Raw genomic sequence first — 25435 nt, forward strand, 5'->3', positions numbered from 1 at the left:
AAATAAAATTAAAAACATGATAAAGAGTATCAGTAAAAGAACAGATCAAATAAAAGAGAGAAAACCGATGAGCTTGAGCACAGACTATTTGAAAATACAAAGCTGGAGGAGAAAAAAGACAGGTACAGAAGGGCTGAAGAAAACTTACAGGAAATAATGGGATAGCATGAGAAGAGCAAATATTTACATTACTGGGAGATTATAGGGATTTGGGCATGACTAAGGATATGAAAACACACTCAAATGATAACAATATAAATTCCCCAAACTTAGAGAAAGACACAATGTTCTAAGTGTATGAAGGTCAAAAGCGACTAGTCAGATTAAAGACAACCGAATCTAACTCTGGGCATATTATAGTCAAACTCACTGAGGTTAAAAAAAAAGTAGAGGATTTTTAAAGCTGCAAGAGAAAAGTTCTAACAATATATGAAGAGGTCACTGTTTGCCTGAGTGCAGATTTCTCAACGGAAATCTTACAGTCCATCACGAAGCGGAATGAAAGTATTACAAGTGCTGAAGGTGAAGAATACCTTCAGCTGAGAATACTGCATCCAGCAAAGCTCTCGTTCAGGTGCAAAGGAGAGATACACATTCTCAGACAGAAGCTGAGAGAAGTTATCATCCCCAAACCTGGGCCACAGGTTAAAGGAACTAGCAAGTAAGAAGAAAATATCAAAAAGTACAAAACTCACTGTTAAGAATAACTATTCTACTAAATTTGAAATATTGTAATATTGTAAACACTATATATAAATCATTTCTGTGTTTGCTGGGAGGATTAAAGATAATGATAATTACTGCACTAAAACATTAATAAGCAGGCAATATGTAACACCAGAATTTCAATATGTGCACAGGAATGAATAACAAATGTAGAGTGGCTTATTAGGATTTCTCATCTCCTTGATTTTTGCTTGTCTCTATCTTTCTTTTAAACAATCTGTGTTATCATCACTTCAAGGTATCTTATTATAGACAAGAAAGATTTTGGATGCTTCAACACAATAATTGCAAAACGAAACCAATATATAGACATAGTAAATATAGCGAGGAATCAACATGTACCACTAGAGAAAAATCATGCAACTACAAATAAAGATTATTATTTGAGGAAACTTAAATAAAGGAATTATAGTAAAATCAGAAAACAAGCATTAAAATAGCAGTAATAAGACCTTACCTAGGAATAAATAACTTAGAAGTCAATGAACTGGGCCTGGCATGGTAACCTAATGGTTAAAGTGCTTGCGTTGCATGCACCAGAACACCTTGCAGACGCCAGTTCATGTCATGGCTGCACTACTTTCCATCCAGTTCCCTGTTTGTGGCCTGGAAAGAGCAGTCAAGGGAACCTGCACTTGCATGGGAGACCTAGGGGAAGCTACTGGATCCTGGCTTAAGATCAGCTCAGCTTCAGCCACTCCCATTGTGACTACTTGGGAAGTGAACCAGTGGCTGGCAGACCTTTCTGTCTCTCCCTCTCTCCGTATATCTGCCATTCCATTTTAAAAAAAAAAATTAATTTTTTTTTTAAAAAGTCAATGAACTAAATTCTCCAATGAAAAACTCAAAGTGACAGAATATATCAAACAGCTGGTCTCAAGGGCTGATCCACCTGCAATGCTGACAGCCCATTGGATGCTGGTTCGTGGTCTTGCTTTCCCACTTTCAATTCTAACAGCAAGGACTGTTAGCTCCTTGCTAACAGTCAAGAAAAAGCTGTAGATTCTGTAGATTTAGTTCAAATGTTTGGACTCTTGCCATCCACATGCGGGACTCATCTGAGGCTCCTGGCCTTGGACTGGCTCTTCTAGGGAGTAAACTTGCAAATATGAACCTAATATTAAAGTACCAAAATACATAAAATGAATAGTACTATGCCTAAAGTGACAGATAGACTCTAATATGACAACAGTATTTAACTTTAACATTACCCTTTAAAAATGGACAGGCAATATTGACAGAAAATCAACAAAGAAACAGTAGAGTTAAATTACACCTTCGATCAAACAGAACTAAAAGACATTTACAAATTCCCCATGCAAATTGCAACAGATTATACTTCTTCTCAAGAGAACATGGAACATTTTCCAGGACAGATCACTTGGTAGGTTCTACTAATAGGTCTTAACAAACTGAAAAGAATAGAAATCACATCAGGAATCTTCTCTGATCACAATGGAAGAAAACTAGAAATCAAAACCAAGAAAAATGCAAGTACACAAAAAACATGGAAATTAAACAATTTACTTTGGAAATGAGCTATGCAGCAAAGAAATAAATTCAAAAATTGAAAAAGTTTTGAAAGGGATGAAAATGGAAACACACATGCTAAAAACTACAGAACACAACAAAAGAAGTACAAAGATAGAGGTTTATGGCAGTCAATGCCTACATTAAAAAAGAAAGTTGTCAAATAAATAGTTCTTCTTGTTGTGCCTCAAGTAACTAGAAAAGCAAGAAATATCAAACACAAATTCAGTAGAACAAAGGAATAAAAATCAGAGCACAAATAAATGATACAGGAACTAAAAAAAAAAACACAACAGAATGAAGAGCTATTTCTTTGAAAAGATAAACAGAATTGCTAACATCATAGTCAGGCTAACCAAGAAATATTTTAGGCAAATAGCTTTAAAGACGAAAATGGAGATGTTATCACTGAAATGAATTTTAAAAGTTACTATGAACAATTATGTGACAAATTATTCCACAACCCTGAAGACATGAATAAATTCTTAGGTATATACATCCTACTTTCATTGAATTATAAAGAAATATAAACAGACCAGTAACAAAAATAAGATAGAATACTAAAAAAACTCTCCAATCAAGCAGCCCAGGACCAACTGGCCTTGCTGTTTGAATTCTGCCAAGCATTTAGAGAGGAAGTAACATCAACTTTTCTTAAATTGTTTTTTGAAAGATAGAAGGGGAGGGAATTCTTACAATTATCTTCTATGAAACCACCATTACTTTAATATCAAACCAGACAAGGAATCAACAAAAAAAGAGACATGGACTAATTTTCTTTGATGAACATCAATACAAAAACCTCAATCAAAGACTAACAAATTAAATTCAACAACACAATGAAAATATTGCTCAATATACACTATACACTTATTTATCAACTTTCACAAAAATCGGTGCAAAATGAATTAAATACTTAAATACAAGACCTGAACCTTTGAGACTATTAGAATAAAATAGAGAGAAACCATGCTAAGGCACTGGAATGAATAAAGATTTTTCCAAGGCAGAAAGTATAGGAACTAAAAGAAAAAGTAGAAAAATGGGATTTCATCAAACTAAAGAGCTTTTGCATAGCAGGGGAAACAGTCAACAGAGTGAAGACACAACTGACAGAATGGGAGAACATATTGACAATTTCCTCATTTAATATGGGGCTTATACCCAGAAAATATAAAGAATTGAACAACTAAATGAAAAAATTAAAGAAGCAACAGAGTAGACATTATTATTATTATTATTATTATTAATTATTTGCTTTAAAGAGGGACAGAGGAAGAGAGATCTTCCAACCTCTGATTAACTAACCAAATGGTCAAAATGGCCAAAGTTAGGCAAATCCGAAGCTGGGATCCAGGAGCTTCTTAGTCTGTCATAGAAATGCAGGTTGAAGGCCCCCAGTCATCCTCCACTGCTTTTCCAGGCCACCAGCAGGAAGCCGGATTAGAAGAGGAGCAGCTGGGACTAGAACAGGCAACCATATGGGGTGCTATAGCTACAGGCTGAGATCTATCCTAGTATGTTACCACACTGGCCCCAAATTACCATTTCTTAAAGAAGCATACAAATGGCTAATGAGTACATGAAAACATGTTTAACATCGCTTCATGTAATATGTGAAATGCGATTCAATGATAATGAGTAAGACTGACTTTTACGTAAAAGACGAATGATAACAAATGTTGGTGAGGATGTGGAGAGAATGTAAGTTTGTTTGATTACTATGGGAAACAGCATGGAAGTTTCTCAAAACAAACAGAAATATGAGTAACCAAGATCCAACAACCTCTCTTCTGGGATATGTCCAGAGAAATGAAGTCTTTGGATCAAAAAGTTACTCCTCATTAAGGCACTGAGGATTTTTCTGCACACCCCTCTTAATACTGTTTTGCACCTCAACTGCTGACATTCGCCTTGTTAGAGTTATAAGCCAGTTTAGACTATTCTTAAATCTGCCAACTTCAGTAAAAATTATGGTTCAACATTATAAACTGCTAAATATAAAAATGAAAATAGACAAGAGACAGCTGAATAGTACTCTATAGCCATTTTAAGGTGTATAGAAGCCGGTTGTAGATAAACTAAAACTGAAATGTCAATGAAGTAGTCACAGGATGTGGTTAAAAACTTGCATTTTCTAACATATTGGTCACTCAATACCATGTCAGTTAACTCCATAATATTGTAAATTGTTGTTGATGTTATGTTGTGGCTTTTAATTGGTTGGGACAATATTTTGCCAACTCTGCCTTCAGACCAGAGATGGTCTCCCCAAGAAACTGTTGAATTTATCTGGACAATAAGATGCTGGACTCTATGCTTGGTATATGCTTGCAATGAAAGAATCTTGACTGAATTTGAGCTGTAATATTGCAACAAAGTGGAAGAATCCACCATGGGGGAGGGTATAGGGTACCATGATCTCAGTCACATGTGTGTCTAAAAATTAAGTGAATTGATACCATAGAAATTAAAAGTACAATGCTAGCTATCAGAATCTGCAGAGGGAAATGGGGAGGTTATGGTTGACTGATGAATACTAGGTTACAACTACATAAGAGTAAGAATCTCTCATGTTCCATTGCATAATACGGTTAAGATAGTGCTACAGAAACTAGAAGACAGAATTTGGGAATACTTCCATAATAAAGAAATGTTACATACTTTTTAGAAGGATAAGTTTATTTACCAATTGAACATTATTCAATGTAAATGTGCAATAAGACATCATGCAAAAGCCAATAATATGTGTAACTTTACATGTTTGTTAAATTTTAAAAGAAGAGGGCCCCAGTGCAATGGCCTAATGGCATCAATATACTTAATATTAAAACAAAAGAGGGACAGAAGAGAAATAGACAGTAATAACAATAACAACAAAAACAGCGAAAGAATTCAGTACACCACTTTCTTCAGATCAACCAGACAGAGATATCAATAAGAAAACAGCCAAACTGAAAAACATTATCAACCAAGTGAATCTGACTTACATGTACAGGGTTTTTTGTTTGTTTGTTTGTTTTTTGCTCAAGAGCAAATATACATTCTTCCCAGATCCACAGAGAGAATTTTGCAAAATAAATCTTGTGCTAGGTCACAAAGTCAGTATTTAAAAATCTCAAGAACAAAATCATCCCAAGTACTTTTTCTTACCATAATGGAATGAAACTAAAAAACCAGTAATGATAAGAAAATAGGAAACTTCAGAAAAACACATCAAAGAGGAAATCAAACTGAATTTAAAAAAAATCCCAAAACAGGTGCCAGTGTTGTGGCATGTGGAGTAACGCTGCTACCTCAAAACCGGAATTTTACATATGCCCCAGTTGGCGTTCCAGCCTCACCATTTCCAATCAGGCTCCCTGCTACTGGATCGCAAAAAGCAGAGGAAGATAGCCGAAAACTTGCACCCCTTACACCCCTGAAGGTGATTTTGATGAAAAGCTTATCTGTTGTTGGCCATTTGGGAGAAAATCAGTGATTGGAAGATTGTGTGTGTGTGTGTGTGTGTGTGTCTCCTTCTCTCTATATAACTCTGATTTGCAAAATAAATTCATAAAAAATCTTAAGACAAATGAAAACAACATATAATGTACTAAAATTTCTGGGATGCAACAAAGCAATACTGGGAGAAATGTTTATATCAATAAATGCCTATTTAAAGCAAGGAAGATTCTATGGGTGCAATAGTGCTTGCTGCTGTTTAAAGCTGGTATCTTAATGTTGATGATTAATGGATTAGGATACAAAGTTGATTGAACTGTGGCAGACAGAACTTGGGCTGAGTGAGAGGTTTTTGGGACGTTAGGGCATGCCCTCAGAGGGTGGTTCTCTTTAGAGGGTTGATTATTGTTTGAGTTCAGGGTCCTCTGTTCTTTCTCTTTCTACTTCTTGACTTACCATGTGACTATGCCTTTATATCCACCCTGATCAACTTGTACAAATTCAGGACTACGGATCCACACAATACAATAGTCTCTATACTGCCAGCTGAAATGCACCTCATCTTTCAAAGAAACTCTTCTAGAGAGTTCAGTTAAAATCATAAGCTTCCAGATGAGCATCCTAACTTTAAACAACAAGAACAAACTAAGCTGAAAGCAGGCAAAATTATGAAAGTTGGAGCAGGTTTTTTAAATATAGAAAAAAATCAACGAAGCTAAGAGTGGCTTTTTTAAGAAGCAGTAAAGTAAAATCAGCAAGTCTTTAGCTGAATCATGTCAGAAAAGAAGACTGAAGTAAATAAAATCAGAAATGAAAGATGGGACATTATAATGTATGCTTTAGAAAAAAATGTTGTAAGGCATTATTACAAACATTTATATGCCAACAAACTGATAATAGAGAAGGACTGAGGAATGAGAAATCCCTTAAAACACACAAACTAATGAAACTAAGTAAAAAAGGAAAAGAAAGCTAAAATATAGCAAAACAAATGACATCAAATCAGTAACCAGACCTCTCAAAAAAGAGAATTCTAGAGTTAGATGCCATGATGGTAGATTCTACAAAACATTCAGAGAAAACAAATACCACACTTCTTAAACTCTTCTAAAATCAAAAGGAATACTTCTAAGCTAGGTTTATGAGGCTAGCATCAACCTGTCATCTAAGGAATAGAAAAGCATTACAAGTAAAATATTCTAAAAAAACAAAAACAGTATAGAACTGCATCAGCTATCCCTTTTGAACACAATGCATAAAACTGCAATAAAATACTACAAACCAAAGTGAACAGCACATCAAAACACTCAGACAACACAGTGAAGTTTATTTCTAATATGCAATAATAGTCAAATAAATGCAAATCAATCAATGTAGTACATCTTCTAACAAAATGAAAACAAAAGCACATTTGGTCATTTCATTAGATGTAGAAAATGTACTTGACAAAATTCATAATCTATTTATGATTAAAACTCTCAACAAATGTATGTGAAAGACACGTCCTCAATCAACAAAAGCTATACATAAAAACTCCACAATGAAAATCAACTCAATGGGGAAAATTTGCTTTCCTTTATAAGTTCTAGTGCTTAGCAAGGATGCACGCCTTTACCACCTCTGTTTAACACACTACAGAAAAGTTCTAGCCAGAGCAATTAAGCACAAATAACACACACACACATCCAAATCATGAAGGCTGAAATAAAATTAGTTTTCACAAAAAATATGAATATATACATAGAAAACTCTAATAACCCAACAACACAAAATGACAGTAAGAACTAATACTAATGGAATTCAGCCAACTTGAATGAATGGAAAAAATCCACAAAATAAAAATGTATAGCATCTATGTGAGCAGTGAGCTATCTAAGAAGAAAAGTAAGAAAGAAATCTTATTCATAACAATGACAAAAGAAATAAATGCCAGGAGAAAAGTGGAGTCAAAGAGGAGAAAGACTTCTATACATTGTAAACCATAAAGAGTTTAAGAAACAAACTGAAGGCAAAAATAATTAGAAAAAAAATTCTATGCTAATATCCTAAAAAAATCCAAATTGTTAAAACGTTTATACTATGCTAAGGTATCTGCACATTTCAGGCAATTTATATTAAAAATTCCAATAGCATTCTTTAATGGAAATACAATATGTGAAATCACACTAGATCCTAAATTGCCAAACAATTGTGGGCAAGCACAAGAAAGCTGGAAGCATCACATTTCTTGTTAATATGTATTACATAGTTATAATAATTATAATAGTATAATGGCTTACAAACAAATATGTAGACCCATGGAACAAAATAGGGAACCTAGAAATAAATAGGTGTTTGTATGATCAACTGATATTTAGTGAGGACAGCAAAAATTTGTAATGCATAAGGAGTAGTCTCATTAGTAAATGGTATTCAAAAAATTGAATTTTTACAAGGATGAAAATCAACTTTTTTTCTCATATAGTATGCAAAAATCAGCTCAAAGTGGATTTAAAAATTAAACACATAACCTGAAACATAAAAAGTAATACAATATAATATAGGAAAAGCTTTCTTGACACTTTTGTGGAAAATACATTTTGGGTGTGACACCAAAAGTACAGGCCACACATGCCAAAATAGACATATGGGTATGATGGGATATGAAAACAATCCAGCACAGAAAACATTTCACATAAGAAAAACAAAACCTGTGAAAATGAGAAAATATATTTCCAAGCCCAAATCTAAAATATAAGGTACTCAATTCAACAACAAAACCACTCATAAATATATCAGGGGGCCTGGCGCGGTGGCGCAAGTGGTTAAGTCCTCGCCTTGCACGCCCGAGATCCCATATGGGCGCCGGTTCTAATCCTGGCAGCCCCGCTTCCCTTCCAGCTCCCTGCCTGTGGCCCAGGAAAGCAGTCAAGGATGGCCCAAAGCTTTGGGAACCTGCACCCGCATGGGAGACCCAGAAGAGGCTCCTGGCTTCGGATCAGCATAGCATCAGCCGTTGCGCTCACTTGGGGAGTGAATCATTGGACGGAAGATCTTCCTCTCTGTCTCTCCTCTCTGTATATCTGCCTTTCCAATAAAAAAATAATAAAAATAAATCTTTAAAAAAATATATCAGAAGATGAGCAAAACGACCTAAATAGACATTTCTCAAGAGAAGGCACGTGAACACAATCGTCAGGGAAATCCAAACCATAATTCAAGCAATAGCTTAGGGTAATCCTATTAAAACCTTTACCCTAGAGATTCAGGTACTGGTTGGAATCCCTGCACCTCATTGTCAGAGTGTCTGGCCTTAAGTCGTGGCTTCTCTCTATCTTCTAGCCCCTTGCTAATGTGCACCCTGAGAAGCAGCCAGCGATGGCTCAAGTAGTTGGGTCACTGTCACCCACAAAGACTTAAAATGAGTCACCAGTTACCAGCTTTGGAATGGTCCACTTCTGGCTATTGTTGGCATTTGAGAAGTGAACCAGAGAATAGGAGCTATCTCTGTCTTTTTGTCTCTACTTCAGTTGATTGGATAAATAAAAAAGAAATTAAATTTAAAAATTGAAAAATAACAGTAACAATCATGGAAAAGTGAGCATCTCCCAAAACTTAAAAATAGAATGACTATAGGATTCGATTATTCCTCTATGGAGTATATACCCAAAGGAAATGAATACAGTATATTTAAGAGATATCTGCACACCCACACTTATTGAAGCATTATTCTCAACAGCGATGACAAGGTAAACAATCTAAAGATTCACTAGTGAATAAATTGATAAAGAACAAGTGGTGTACATACACAATGCCATATTACTGATTTCGAATAAGAAGGAAATTTTTTCACTTTACAGGACAGGGATAAAGTTAGAGCATATTATTCAAAGTGAAATTAAGCAAGCCATGGTGATGATCTTATTTATACTTGCAATCTTAAGCAATCAAATCCATGAAAATGGTAAATCAAATCGTGGTTATCAGTGGCAAGGGGTGAGGGACAAGATCAAAGGGTACAAAAGCTCAGTTACATGGAATGAATAAATTTTGGAGATGGAACACACAGCAGTATTAACCATAGTTGTATTGTATACTTGAAATTTGCTGAGAGTTGATTTTAAGTGTTCTCAATCTAACAAAAAAAATTGTAGCAGTGTGGTGATCCATGTGTTAATTAGCTTGATTATGTTAATCATTTCATAATATGTATTTATCAAAACACCATATTCACTCTAAATATATATAATTTTTTATTTTCAATATGTATTTAAACCAAACTCGAGAAAAAGTTCCTTTCTGCCTCTTTCTGGTAAATCCACCTACACAAAGCAAAAGGTATTCTTATATTTATTACCATAAATTAGTTAAATATATTATTGAGCCATATATAGATTATTTCAATCTGAATATAAAAGCAAAGAAACTTCTGTTCAATTCCAGCACAATCTCAAATATAGGCATAACAAATGCAACAAGCGTGATACCGGGAAAGAGAAAAAGGCCTGGGAAGCACAAAAGTTTTTCCATAAAAGGGGTTTATGATATGCATGAAGTGGGCAATATTGGCTAGGCAAACTTATTCTAAAAATACAGAGACTGCTAGGACATTTTCCAAAAATAATGTTTTTCTGGCTGGAATGGAGAATATGGTTACAGAGTCCCATGTGGCAGAACTCAGGGAGAACCCATTCACCCCGTGCTACGTGGCTCCATCCTCCTGGAGATTATTACAACATGTATAGAGTTTCCTTGGAAACATACAATGTGATAAAATTAAAAGAACAAGGCTAGAAAAAGAAGGTTGGCCATGAATTATGAAGAACTTCTAACATTGAACACAGTTTGCAGGGAGGAATGTCTGGAAATTTTTTTAGTGTTTTAGGGAGTTGCATGGCCAAGCTGTCACTCCATAGATATTCAAAGAGTAAAATGGCCTTTGACTTATAAGAAGAGACATAGGAAGAATGTCACTGACTTTACATAAGAAGGAAATCTTGTTATATGACACATGTGGATGAAGCTAGAGTGATAAACCTAAGTAAATGGGGAAAATGGAAAAGCAAAGAGAACTTTTATCTCACAAACATCAAAAAAGAATGGCCTTTCTGTTTGATTGCGTATTTATAGAAGAAGCAGAGGGAAATATTAGTTTCCTGACTTCTAAAATCCAAATGACTCATAACATGGGTACCTATGTTAGAAACATAGAAATCAGGAAAGGAAGTTATTTCAGCTGTTTTAGGCCTGATTTGTTTGAGTGGAAAGCAAATCATGCTAGTAAAAATATCCTTGGAAGTATGACTAGAACTTGCAAAAATCCCAAGGGCAACAGATGTTGGAGCTCTTCCAAACTTCAAAAAGAGTTGAAGTCACTGGGACTTTACCATGAGTCCTGTTCCAGGGATTTTGGCGGTTGCGTTGTGTCTGGAACAAGGATGAAATGCTTCTACAGGCGGTAATCCCTTTAATGGAATGTGCAAATGCATCCCAAGATAGAGCTTCTGCCCCATTTGCAAGGAATCACTCTTAATATAAATAGCTATTTTTTCATGCAAGTGACCCATCCATGAGCATCAATAAATTTCACAAAATTAATTTAAGTGGAAAAATTCTATAAGGTATAATGATGCCTAAAATCTCTGATAGTGAAACACTGCTTAAACAGACGTGATAAATCAGATGGTTGACCATCATGACTCCTGGATTCTGTTACTTGACAGAAATTACTAAAAAGGGAATCAAGATGGAAGACTAAGGGAAAGATATATTTAAATAGATGGGGAATCATTAGCCAGGATGAAACAGAGAGGGAAGATTCTAGGAAATTTCTGGTTAGGTCTATGACAGAGGGGTACCTAGAGATTGATAGACACAGGAAAACAGCACTGATAATGGTGTGGTGTTGCAGTGAACAGATACCCCAATGGCAGTCAGAGAGCAGTGATCTGAGCTCCACTGTAACTGGAGTTTCAGCTGGGAAGAGGAGTTCACCAGGAACTCAGCAGGTGAATCCAGGTAAAGAACTGCCCATCATGCTGATTTGTTTGATTTGACCAGAAACAGAAACAGAGCAGTATGCCCCCAAAAAGGCAGCGCAGAAAAGGGTGGATTGCACAGTCCAACCCCCACCAGAGCTACATCGGGTGTCATTTTGTGTAAAGAGGCAAAGGCTTGGGGTGGGACTGTGCATGTGCTAAGCTGAGAGCAAACTCATTTCTGGCTCAGTGCATTGCACAGACTTTGCATCCTCTAAGTTCCACCCAAAATATGTTTGCATAGCCACCAAACCAATAGCCAGCAGATCAAGAACTCCACCAGTGGCACATCAGGCACCCTTTTTATACAGTGTGGCAAAGGCTTTGAGACATAAGGACAACAGCGAGCTGCACATGCACTGGGCTGGGAACAAATTCCTTTCAGCTCAGTGCATTGCATTGATCCCACAGGGAAAATAATAAGATTTTGGCATCCTACTGGTCAAAATAGGTCCAGGTGATCTCAGACATAATGACCAGCAGGTTCCAACAAGACCAACACCACCAAAAACCTAGTTATTGAGGACACCTGGTGTCTCCCTAATCCTGAGAACTGCTTCAACCAGAAGTAGGAGAAAGGTTGCATGGGCTCACAAGGGGTGGAAAGTGGGAGCCAGGGGTTGGGGCCACAGAGACCATTGTGGATGTCTAACACAAGAGTGTAGACCTGAAACTTGATGAAGGGAGTGGCACAAATGACTGCAAACGAAGAACTGGGTATTAACCACAATTAGTAAAATCGAATTGTAGACCTGTGGGTGACACAGCTTAGAAACCTGTCCTAAGGAGAAGAATCTGCTAACCAGAAGTACAATGACCAAGTGCAAAAGAAGAGATAGAGGAACAATGATTGTTGCTGAAGACTCCCCCTGCAAAGGGGCAAAAACTTTTGTCAACCTCAGAGTTAGCTGAGGAATACATTGAGAAAATGGGCAATACAGAATTCAAAACACTGGTCATAAAGCTTCTAATCAACAATGAGAATCAAATACAGGGGTTCAAGGAAATTAAGAAATGTGTCACACAGAGAATAATGACATTGAAACAAAATCAAAATGAGTTACTGGAAATGAAGGCTACAATGTAGCAAATTAAAAATTCACTGGAAAGTGTCCATAATTGAATAAAGTGAAAGAAAGAATCTCAGAATTTGAAGATATTTCTTGCCACAACAGTGACTCAAAAAGCTGGAGGAAGAACTGAGTCAAACTAAGAAAATTAGTCAAGAATTAAGGGACACTAAAAAAAAAGCCAAATATAGGCCCAGCACAGCAGCATAGTGGCTAAAGTCCTTGCCTTGCGGCAGGATTCCACATGGGTGCCAACTCGGTCCCAATTGCTCCACTTCTCCTCCAATTTCCTGCTTGTGGCCTGGGAAATCAGTAGAGGATGGCACAAAGTCTTGGGATCCTGTGCTTGTGTGGGAGACCGGGAAGAAGCTCCTAGCTCCTGGCTTTGGATTGGCTCAGTTCTGGCTGTTGCAGTCACTCCAGGAGTGAATTAGTAGATAAGAGATCTTTCTTTCAGTCTCTCCTTGTCTCTATAAAATCTGACTTTCCTATAAAAAAATCTTTTAAAAAAAGACCAAATATAAGAGTTATGGGAGTTCCAGAAGATATAGAAAGCAAAGTTGTGTTTAAACATGTATTTAATGAAATAATAGAGGAAAAAGTTCTTAATCTGGAGAAAGAATTAGGACAGAATACAGGAGGGGAGCAGAACTCACAACAAAGTTGACCAAAAACAATCTTCACCATGACACAATCTCTCTTCAATCAAATATAAGGAAAAAGGTCCTTAAATGTGCACATGAGAAAAACTCAACTGACATATAAATGAATGCCAATTAAACTCACAGGAGACCTCTCACAGGAAACTCTATAGCCCAGAAGGGAACGGAGTGATGTATTTCAGATTCTAAGAGGAAAAAATAGTCAGCCCAGAATAACATACCCAGCAAACCTTTCCTTTGTCTTTGAAAATGAAATAAAATTCTTTCACAATAAAAACCTCAAAAAATACACTTCTTCCAGACCTGCCCTACAAATAATACTTAAAGTTGTTCTCTTGACAGAGAAAAGGAATAGCACCCACCAAAACCCAAGGCAAATGTGAAGACTATCCCAGTAAAATAACAACAGAAGACTAAATCAAACAATGAACAACCCAATGCTAAAATTACAAGACCAAATTACCAACTATTCATATTAACCCTGAATATAAATGGCTTAAACTCAATCAAAAATAGATTAATAGACTGAATAAATCAAACCCATCCCTCTGTTGTCTACAGGAGGCACATCTCACCAATAAAGATCAGTGGAAATTATATTTTGTGGACTTTGATATTTTGTTTTTATTTTCATTTATCCAAAAAACTTTTTGCTCATATTAAATTCTTCAAGAAGGTTCTTGATTTTCATTTCTTCAGCAGTGCATTTAGTCATTTGGTAGCATGTTATTTAACTTCATGGCATTTTACATTTCTATTTTTGTTCCTGTTGATTTTGTTCTGTGGCTTTTCACTTAAGTGGATGTATAGTAACTGTGTAATGGAGACTATCACATCCAGATGTGAGGATACAATGCAGTATTCATCTTTACTTCTAGATCAAAGATAGACTCCCAATGAAACTGTTTACTATATCTTGACAATAGGATGCTGGACTGTCTGCCATTGTTCATGCCCCTAATGATAGACTTATGACTGTTTATAAAGAATTATACCATTGTAATAATATAGGGAAAATCAGTGTGTGGGGGAAGGCGATTTGAGGAGGGGGATAAGGAAAATCCCAGAACCTATGGAACTGAATCATAAATTAGTAATAATAACAGAACAATGGAAATTACTGCAAAGGCTCAGTCTCAGGCTGGGATCATACTGAAAGCCAACGGCAAAATTGTTTTAGCTATATTATAGTTTTACATAATACTACATAGTATTTTGTACTATACATAATGTTAAAATTATATTTAAATTGTAAACTGATAATATCAAAATGGGGGAATAATATGACCCATAAGTCCCTATAATTATTTTACATTTATTCTTTTATATTGTGATTATTGGATACATACCATTATTATCCTTATTCTTGTCCTTCAGTATTGGGTTTTCTATATTTTTTTGATGACCTTCACAGCTGTTTGTTGAAAGGGCAGCATGGATGAATGGTCACTAACTAATCGAGCCAAGTTATCAGAGATGGCAATTTAGCTTATTTTTACATTTTCTAAAATGAATAACGCTTTATTCAACATTTTGTGCTTATGTTTTTCTATATTTTGAACTTCTTTGTGGTCTGTGCTGGAATTATTAGATCAAAGGGAAATTTTTTATGGCTTTTATCACATTTATCAGAATTCATCTCCCAAATCTCATCCTGATTTTCCCTGGTTGCAGCAACATGTGTTATTCCACAGTACTTTCCTTTGACAGCACTGGATCCTGTGATTTTTAAGTTAATAATCAGGTGAGTGTAAGAAACCATTTCATTTTTATTTAAAACTTAAATCTTTTTTACCTAAGGCATTTTTTGGTAGCTTTGATTATGTGTGTTACATAGAAACCATTATTTTCTTTCATAAAAAGCAATAACATGCATGTATTTCTATTGAAAATCCTAATCATAACTGTGTTGGATTTAGTGCATACTGTTGCAGGTTTATGAATTTTTTTTGCCTTATTTATTTGAAAGAGAAAGAGAATATCACATGTGTTTATTCCCAAAAGGCTGAAGATGGAATCTAAGATCTTCCACACTGCCTCAGCCATCACCACAGTCCCTGAGGACAATTCCTCTCCTCCTAGGGTGAGGAGCTAGAGCCAGGAACTGAGCCTGGCAATTGGCTGGGAGACGTCGATGGGCCCATCAATTAGCCAAATGGCCATCCCTGGTAGCATATCTTAACTCTTTAAATTTATCTATTCATCTATTATTGAACACTTACAATGTGTCATTCTCTTCTGCGCACACTGGAATATGAAGAACAGTAGACAAGGGTAAAGGCATTATAACTAGAAGAAACCATAATTGCAAAGAAATATGGGGCACAGTAAAAAATGGAATCTTTAAAGAATTACAATTGCTCAATATTTTGCCAATAAAACGTTCATCAGTTATCTAATGAAGTGTGCTAAACCACACTGAAATGCAATGGCTTAAAATAAAAAAAGCTTTGGTCCCAGTGTGCAAGCCCTAGCAGCTAAAGTCCTTGCCTTGCATGTGGCCGAATCCTATATGGGTGCCAGTTCGTATCCTAGTGGCCCCACATTTTATCCAGCTCCCTGCTTGTAGCCTGGGAAAGCAGTCAAGGACGGCCCAAAGCCTTGGGACCCTGTACCCATTTGGGAGACCAGAAAGAAGTGCCTGCCTCCTGGCTTTGGATTGGCTCAGTTCTGGCCATTGTGGTTAATTGGTGAGTGATTCAGTGGATGAAAGATCTTCTTCTCTGTTTCTCCTCCTCTCTGGATATCCGACTTTCCAATGAAAATAGATCTTTTTTTAAAATGCTTTACACAGTTTTAACTATCATTGTGTAGGTTCACATGTTTTCTGTTCGTTTGTCTGGGCACACTCACGCAGATGCACTCAATCATAAGATTGGCAAGGGTGAGGCTACGTCAGGATATCCAGGACAACTGTTCAACTCTCTCCAAGAGGTCATTCATTACTAAAGTCCTGGACCTAGTTGTCCTTCTCACAGGTTCAAAGAGTTTCCAGGGAGCAAGCCCTATCACGTGAGTACCTATCAACCCTCTGGTTGTGTCACATGTGTCGATTGTTCTAGAGGCCAAGCAAGTCACATGACTAAGTCCAACCATGGGGTGTGGAGCCATTGAGGTGTGACTCACTGGGAAATAAAGATACCGCGTAGGTTCAGATGCCAGTTTGCTGCAGCTCTCATCTGCTAGTGAAGGTAAGGATCCTTGAGAATGACTGCATGGATTTTGGAAATGCAGAAGGGGTTTGATTAATGTACTGCTCTGATTCCTAATTTTAGAAAAGTTTTAGTAAATTTTAAGAGGATCTACACGGAGATAAGTAGGACATAAATGAGATTACTGGAGCATGATCATGATAGAGGATGAACTTTGGGAATTATTTATGGGAGTAATTAAAAACTCCCCAAATAACTGGAATTAAAAAGATAATACACATTTTACATGAAACTCTTAATAGTATCAACAATTGCAGCACTTAAACTGAGCAACAACTATAAGTAAAGGGCTCTACAATTCCTATTCCCCCACCCCCCCAAAAAAGGGTTTATAATTTATTAACATAAGGGAGAAAGAGAAAGGGAGATGGAAAGAGAGGGAGGGAGAGAGAGAGAAAGAGAGAGAAAAACCTTCCATATTCTGATTTACTCTCCAAATGCCTACAACAGCCAAAAACTTTCTTCAGATCTCAGTACGGGCTGCAGGAAGCGGAGCACTTCAGCCATCACTTGCTGCCTCCTAGGCATTTTAAGTTGATAGGAAGCTGGATCTGAAGCATAAATGGGACTTAATCCCAGGAACTTGGGATTATTGTTTTCCAAGCGGGAGCTTAACCTTATGCAGCACAATGTCTGCCCTTACAATTTTTCTCTTGCTGATCCATGTAAGTATAATTTTATGCAGGTGTAATCAACTCTCTTTTTACAAAACCAGGAGATGGAAGCTAAAAACTCCAGTAACATTCTGAGATATTCTAAGATAAGGCATGTTTTAGTAGAGTGAGCATTCAATCTCCTAACTTTCTGAAAATAAAATAGGATTTTGCAATGTTTTTCAGGAGAATGGAAGGCTAGAAATGGAATGAGTCATAAATGAGTCAGCACACAGCTGACTGAATCAACAGAGAAAACTCCATGCTTTGCTATTTGCTATACGGGGGCCAAACTTTCAGGGAGAAGCATATGTACTAGCTCATGGATGCTGAGGTGGAATCAGGAAGGGAACATGGAAAGGAAAGAGAAAGGGACTGAACACGGTGTCTTGGCATCTTTGGCACGAACACTAAAGGCTTCTGATTCCCGCTCTACTGGCAGCAAGCTTTAGGCACCATGGCTAGTCCTGGCATCAGAGAGCAAGCGGAGAGAAGTATTGATATGATAAAGAGAAGCTACATAATGAAAAATAATTTAAATTCCACACTTCTTATGCTTACAAAACTACATCATGGAACAATAAATTATATATATGTGTGTGTGTATATAAGTGTAATCAACTCTTTTACAAAAACTAGGAGATTGAAGCTAAAAACTCAAGTAACATTCTGAGATATTCTAAGGTAAGGCATGTTATAGTAGAGTGAGCACTCAATCTCCTGATTATCTGAAAAAAATATTTATATAAACAAAAATAAATTCTACACTCCTTTGGTGATTTTTTTTAAAGTAATAACTGTCCCCCTCTTCCTAACACTCCCTTTCAGCTGATTCTTTGTGGGTGGGTTGTTCTTCTGAAATCCCTACTTCCTTTCTCTTTTGTCTTTCTGTCTTGGTCCCTGGGGAGAATGGAAATTAGCTAAGTATGAAGAGTGCTCAGGAGACAGGCTTTGGTTCTTGGCCAAGAGAAAACTAATTCTCTTAAGAACAGTCAGATGTATCAGCTTCACAAGCTTGCCTCTTCTAGCTGAAAGGATTTTGTGGGGTTTTTGTTAAATATTAAAATCAGAAAAGTATTTAAGAAAAACATGACCATACCCAAGGTATTTCAAATCTATTGCTATCAATTAGCATGTATTAATGTATTATTAACGGTTGGGGTGAGGAAGAGTCAGATGAAAGACATATAAAGTAGAAAAAACAACACTTCCTCTTCATGAATGCAGGCAGATTATGGTGGGGGAAGACCATTTCTTAAGTAAAAATTTATAACGTATGAAAAATCATAATGTCAAGCCAATTGAAGTAAGTGCTAAGTAGGTATGCAACCTGTTGCACAATAACAGAGAAAAGAAAAATTCTTGCAAGTAAAGCCCTTTGAACTGATCTTTGAAGGATTTGAAAGGACTAAGAAGTGCATTCAAGGTGAGCCACACAGCCTGGGATTAAAACACACACCTGGCAGGACCTAATGAGGTTGAGATATGGCTGCCCTGAGATTCAGAATAACAGATTTTTGGTTAACATAAGACATACCATCCCATGAGTCTGTTTTTTTTAAGAATCAATTTTAATCCAATACACTGTCCTTTGAAACTATGTCATTCATTCATTCACAAAAAAGTTGAAATATCAGCAATCTTAAGTCAGCTTGTCCTGATTAATGGAGCATGTATGTCATGTACTAAGAGATTTTAAAAAAAATTACAAATTAGAAAATTACACATCAAATCACAGTAAATAATTATTATTATTTATTGTGCCTGGCATATAGTATGTACTCAGTAAATGTTTGCTGTCTAGAAAATTGCAGATTATGATGTGATAACAAACAGCTCCAAAAATCTATTGGGTTTAATGCAAGGCAGAATTAATTTTTGGTTCATACTACATGTGCAATGCATATGCTGAAGGAAGATCCATCTTGATACATGTTCCATAATCATAAAAACAGGGCAAGAAGATGCAAAATCTTCCACTTGCTCTTAATATAGATCAGTTTGCTGACATTTGTCCAAAGCAAGTCATTTGACTAGATCTGGTCAGAGGAAGAAGGAAGGAGACAGAAATTCAGAATAGTTGGGAACATTTCATGATCAACATACAAAATCACTCACACAGTTGGTTCCTTTAACTCAGCTATAAGGAAACATAATAAATGTGTTTTTGTGACAATTATCAAAATACTGTTGTTTCTATATGAGTAAGCAAGAACGTAATCCTATGGCAGATTTTGTATATAAATTAAATTATTCAAAAATTCCCCTAACAGAACTTTCTGCTAGTCAAGCAAATCATAGTGCATTGCCTTAGATCACTTTAAATCTCTGCATTGTTTCCATATCAATGGAAGCCCACTTGGTATTTGCCTCTTATGAGATGACAGCATTTACTCTAAAGACCTTGTTCAGTCATTGAACATCTTGCAGAAAATTTAGCTAGTGTAGACATATGCCTAGTGCTTGTACTAACATTTTCTATCTTCTATTCTGACACTTATTAGATGATTGCTTTAAAGCTATTTTTTGAAGAGAGGACTTGAAAGAGGAGAATGGATCAATCACTGTTTAGCCTGCTAGACCCTCTTTGATGTACAGTAACCAAAAGTCATTCTCATCACATCACAGAAGGTTTAGGTGAGGTAAGCTTGTGATCTCAGCTGAATTCTTAATACATGATAGGCTGTCTAGTGTCCCCACACAGGGGATGTAATTCAGTTTATAATAAAAGCTCAGTGCCCTTATTGCTGTTACTATACACAGCCGACTTACTATGTATTATCTATTGTACATTTTTTTTTGGATGAAAGAGAAGGTATTGGATTATGCCCTAATTGTGGATCAGGGTCTACTTAACCAATTCACTGCTGCAAATTAGCATCTGAGTACTATAATAAGATAGCATCCTGAGCAACTCCTGTCTTCTTGAAGCAGACCTCTACAAGACTACCTCCACCTTGCGATAATTTAATTGTGCCCATACCATGGTAAACATGAGGCTGTTTTCAAAGAACTTGGAACACACTGGCCACGTCATTGTATTAGCCATTAATTTGGAATCACAGAACAAAGAAAAATATGGTCTAAAGGTAGCTTTGTATATTGACTCTGCTGGAAGAAATGCTCAATGGCTGAGGCAGTTCATAAATAACCTACTTTCTCATTCTCTTGGCCTCATGCAACAATAATGCAGTTGCCACCTCAGCAAACATATTATATAATCAATACTTTGATGGCCATTATTGCTGGTGGGCATAAGAAACGCATTCAAAAGGGAGAAGAGTCTTCTGGAGACTCTCATTCTGTCTAAAAGGGCAGTCCTTAGAGAGCTTCCCTCCAAAAGCAGATGGCCGGAGGAAATGCTGCCCCTGTTGACAGTTTCTAGGGCAGCAAGCCGGTAAGGCTCTCGTCCCTCCCCTAACAGGCTCCCAGGCAGGGCTGATCCCTGCTAAGTAATCAAAGATGGCATTTAGGATGCCCAGGTAGTTCCTTTCCCTCAACTGCCTGTTACTATAAAGAATGAGATTGAGCCCTTCTATCATTATCCCCACACTTGCGAAATATAAATTGGACATAATGGAGTTGAAAACACACTAAAGTTTTTTTTTTTTTTAAAAAACTGTGATGCTGAATCTAAATATTTTTCATTGTAAAAATGACAGAAAGAATCTTCCTCAGATAATTGTGCTCATTGGCTATAGGCTATGCTGTCAAATGGAATGGAGTGAGGGACACATTTGATTAAAGACCATTTAAGGCTCAAACCTCAAAATATTTTCTAAACTCAATCTTCATTTGACAAAGTAAAAATAAACAGTTTAGTTTTTGCTTTTTAAGAGTCTGAATATTTTTGCACAAAGCTAGAGCTAGAGTATGCTTTTCCATGGTCAATAGAGCTTTCCATAAAAATAATCTAGAAATATATATCGATAGACTGTGTCTAGTTTACTTTATGAAAACCACAACTGTAAGGGGATATGAAATGAGAACAGGCATGTTAAAATGCTAACAAAGAAATCGCACAATTCCCCACCTCCCTCCAACCCTCATCTCCCCTACCCCTCCCCACACCCCCCCAAAAAACTGAAGTAAGCACGTGGGATTTGCAATCAGTCTGCATAGGGGGGGTCAGAGATCAAAAATAAATGGTGGGCCACAACATGCAGAGCTTTTAAAAAATAATGTCACATTCTTTCATTCTCAGCATAAGAAATGGGCAACTTGTTCAGGGCAAATAATTGTTTGAACTGAGGATTTTATTATTAATCTCTGAAGACTGCTGAATTTAGGGTCACAGTAAGGGTTGATTAGGTACAAGGTGCATAAAGCTCTCCTCTGTCGATGCTATTGAAAGAAGCAAGTAATTTAGATTCAGAATTGGTCTTGGATTGAAGCTCACTCCATTACCGACCATTTTCAATTTCAGCTATACAATAAACATCAAGCTCGGCAAGGAAATTAGTACATTTGGTAATGTATTGGAAGAGATGGGTGGGTCTTTGACAAGATGACACTTATCACCAAAGCTTCAGTTAATGAAACCCTTGAGTGGTATCTGCGTTTGACATATTTTGACATTTTTTGAAATCACATCCAGCTTTTTTTTCCCCCCACAATGTTCTTCTTTATGAGAGAGAGAGAAAAAAAAAATCCATCTATCTTTAAAATGAGTATGGGAGCACTGCAGTAGTATTGGGGAAAGAATTAGAAAGATGCTGCCTACTACAGCAGGAGAAACAGGGCACTTCCTCAAAAATTTGTAAAGAGCAACAGATTCGTAGGATACATTTTATTCCTATGAAATCCACAATGCCTATCCAGGGGAAGCAGGCTTACATGGAGTGGGTTTTTTGTCACATTTTCCTTAAAATATCCTTCCACTGTAAAATGTGAACTCATTAATATGACTACAATTTTCATTGCTGAAAACTGCACTCCAATTTTGGGTAATTATTTCTTGAATGGAACAGATTTTTATCTTTCTGTTTTTCTCTCCCTGTGAGCAACTGCTAGTATCCTGGGATAGGTGGTACTTTTAAAAAGGAAAATAATGAAGGAAAACAGAAAATGAAGACCACCTAACAACAACAACAACAAAGAGGCAAAAAAAAGTTGAGAAAAACTGCAAGGAAGAAGAGAAAGGCACAAAATAAACAGGGGGACAAGCAGATCAGAACAACAGCATCGAGAATGAAAAATTCTTGGCCCCAGACTAGTTCTGACTAGATCACAACCTGCATTCTCTCACCAGAGTTCTCACGTTTACGTGTAATTAAATGCTGTTTTATTGCCAAGTGGCCTAGATAATGAAAAACCAGAAAAAGAAGAAAATGCTTCCAAAGTGACCGAAAATTTAGGTTCACACATTCTGAGGAGTGGTTTTTGTTATTTACTTTTTAATTTTCCCTGAAAAGCTGGGTGAAATTATTATGTATTCAGATATTTTAAATCTCACACAGCTCTATTGTTCATGCCATGTTTTTCATCCAGTGCTGGGAGAACAATTGTAACAAAAAATACAAAGCGTTCCAAATGGGGAGGCTTTCCTGAACCCTACCGGACCGGGTGGCACTTGCAGTGTGGTAGGGCCCAGCCGGGTGGTCCTGTTCATACATCATTTACCCACCACACGGAGGAGGTCACCTTGAAGTTTGGAATGGGGGTTGGGGAGGCAGGAGAGAGAATGAGCATAGGGAGACTGAAGGAGCAGAGTAACGAAAGAAAAAAGGCTGCTTTGTCCAAGACGGATGCTCTCGAAGAATTCAGAACACATTGAGGACCCTTTTCCAACCCTAACTCTGTAGGTGATTTCTGTAAAGTCTCCAAAAGACCTCTGCCTTTTCTAACCTCCATAATCCGAATCTAAGAGCACATATGCCTCAGTTCAGGGGCGGGGTGGTGGTGGAGGTCTTTGCTTCAGTTCTCAATGTTGTCATCTCAAAAAGCTGCATGTGACAGTTTGCTGAGTGCTAATTTCTACCCTCTAACACAATTATTTTAACCTCCTGTGAAATACAGTGAGCACTGCAGGGGTGCTCTGTCGTCTCACAGCCCAAGGCTGCTGATGGCGTGTACTGTTCATTGTTTACATGCACCCACCCTACAGATGTGGAGACTCAGTTGAGCGAATAGCGTTTAAACAGAATGACTATAGCCTGACCTCAAGAGTAGCATTGCAAGTGAGCTTCTTTTTAGCGTTACAGCTATGGTCTTTCAGACAAGTATGCTCTCCAATAGTCTTCTTTTTGTTTTGTCAGTTTTAATAACAAAACTGGATTAAACTTCAAGCAGGAGTCCATCATATTCAGCAGAACCAGTTAGTTGGGTGGGACTGGGATGGTTTGACAGTTAGTTCATCCTGGTGTCATCCTTGGTGTTCATCCTGACTAATATCCACGCCACTGTAGCTGTTAAATATTTTGCTTCCTATAAAATATTTGCCATAATGTTTGGTCATCAATGGAGCACTTGATTATAATCATAATTATTTGTGGGCTTATTTAACATCTCCCCATCGCCTTCAACACTCACCTCTTGAGTGAGCAGGGATGAATGTCTTTCTTCTGTCTTCTGTGCATAGCGCAATTCTTGCCATATAATAGCCACTCAAGAAATACAGTTTTTGAATGAATGAATGAATTGAGGATTCCCTACATATTCCCATTTCAGGATTTGTGTCAGTCCTGGGAGAATGATCACTTTCATCTCTTTGTAGCATTAGCTGCTTATCCTTTCAGAGTAATTCTGGCACTGAATACAGTAAAAACTGGAAGAATGCTTTTCACTGTGGATGGTTATTTGATCTCCCTGTTTTTCAGATGTCTCTAGGATCCACTTTGCCTGCTGCCTGGAGTTCAGTATCCTTAGAATTAAGCCTCTAGTCTTCTTCAGGGAAGGGTAGGAGCTGTAACTCAGCTGCTTGGGGTGATGTCTGTATGAAGGGGGGACACTGACAGATTTGAGGAATTCAACTCTCCCAGTTTCAGTATCAACAGTCATCATCAGGTGGACATTATACCCATAACTCCTGAGTTTCCCGAGCTGCATTTGATACAGATCTCATATAAGCTGTCTTATATTATTTTATTCATTTCATGTCATATGTACATAAAATATATTTCTATATGGTATATACATATATAATAGAATATTCAAAAAACCTTGTGGAAAACTGAATTGAAAGATTTACTTTAATACAATAAATTTTAAAATCCATGCATACAAGGGATGTTCAAAAAGATCACAAAAGTGCATATTATAAAGATCTATGCCTTGCTTCAATTTTTTTTCCTGCCAAAGGTTTCTTTAATTCTGTTTCTCATAAACTGTATCTATCCATGTACATATGTATGTACACACACACACACACACACACACACACACAGTAACATAATGGTAAAAGGAAAACCCAAGCACTGCCTTGAACGTTAGCAGTGCCCAGGTGTGCTCCCTGTCTGCTGCTTCCTACCTCCCCACTAATGATAACAGCTATCTTAAATTGTGTGTTTAAATCCTCTGTTTTGTAATCTCCTCATCAATGTAGATTCATGTATTTATATGTTTTTGCTCAGTTAGACTGCAATAATCAATTGAATCCAGAAGTTTTGATTTTTTTTTTCCTGCTTATCAGGTACAGGTTGGCTGCATTTTTATGGATCAGCTTTGCCTCTGCTCCAGACACAGGCTGGAGAACAGCTTCTATCTGTCACAGCAAAAATTGAAAGAAGAAGGCAAGAACTATGCAACACCTCTTAAAATTCTACACACAATTCCTTCAGATTTCTTTGGTTATCTTGGAGATGATCTGAAATAGAAGGGACACTATAGAGAGATACCAAACCACAGGGATGTAAAAATCCCCTTTGCAAGCAATGGCAGTGAATGAATAACGAGGGAACAACAATGAAATTGAGCATGATCTGCTTTCTTGGACAGAGGAATTTGTTTATCATTGTTTTTCAAGGAAAAAAAACTCAAGCGTCATTTTTAATGACAGCATACTATTCTCAGTCTGGGCTTTTGTAATAGCTTTATCAGCGGGTACAGCTACCACCTCTTCACTTGGAAGCCAATGAACTAAGACTAAACTTGCCAGCCTAGCTCACAATTCTGAAATCCCAA

Source organism: Ochotona curzoniae, unplaced genomic scaffold, assembly GCF_017591425.1.
Source record: "Ochotona curzoniae isolate NIBS_2020 unplaced genomic scaffold, NIBS_Ocur_1.0 scaffold_2587, whole genome shotgun sequence".
Lineage (NCBI taxonomy): Eukaryota > Metazoa > Chordata > Mammalia > Lagomorpha > Ochotonidae > Ochotona > Ochotona curzoniae.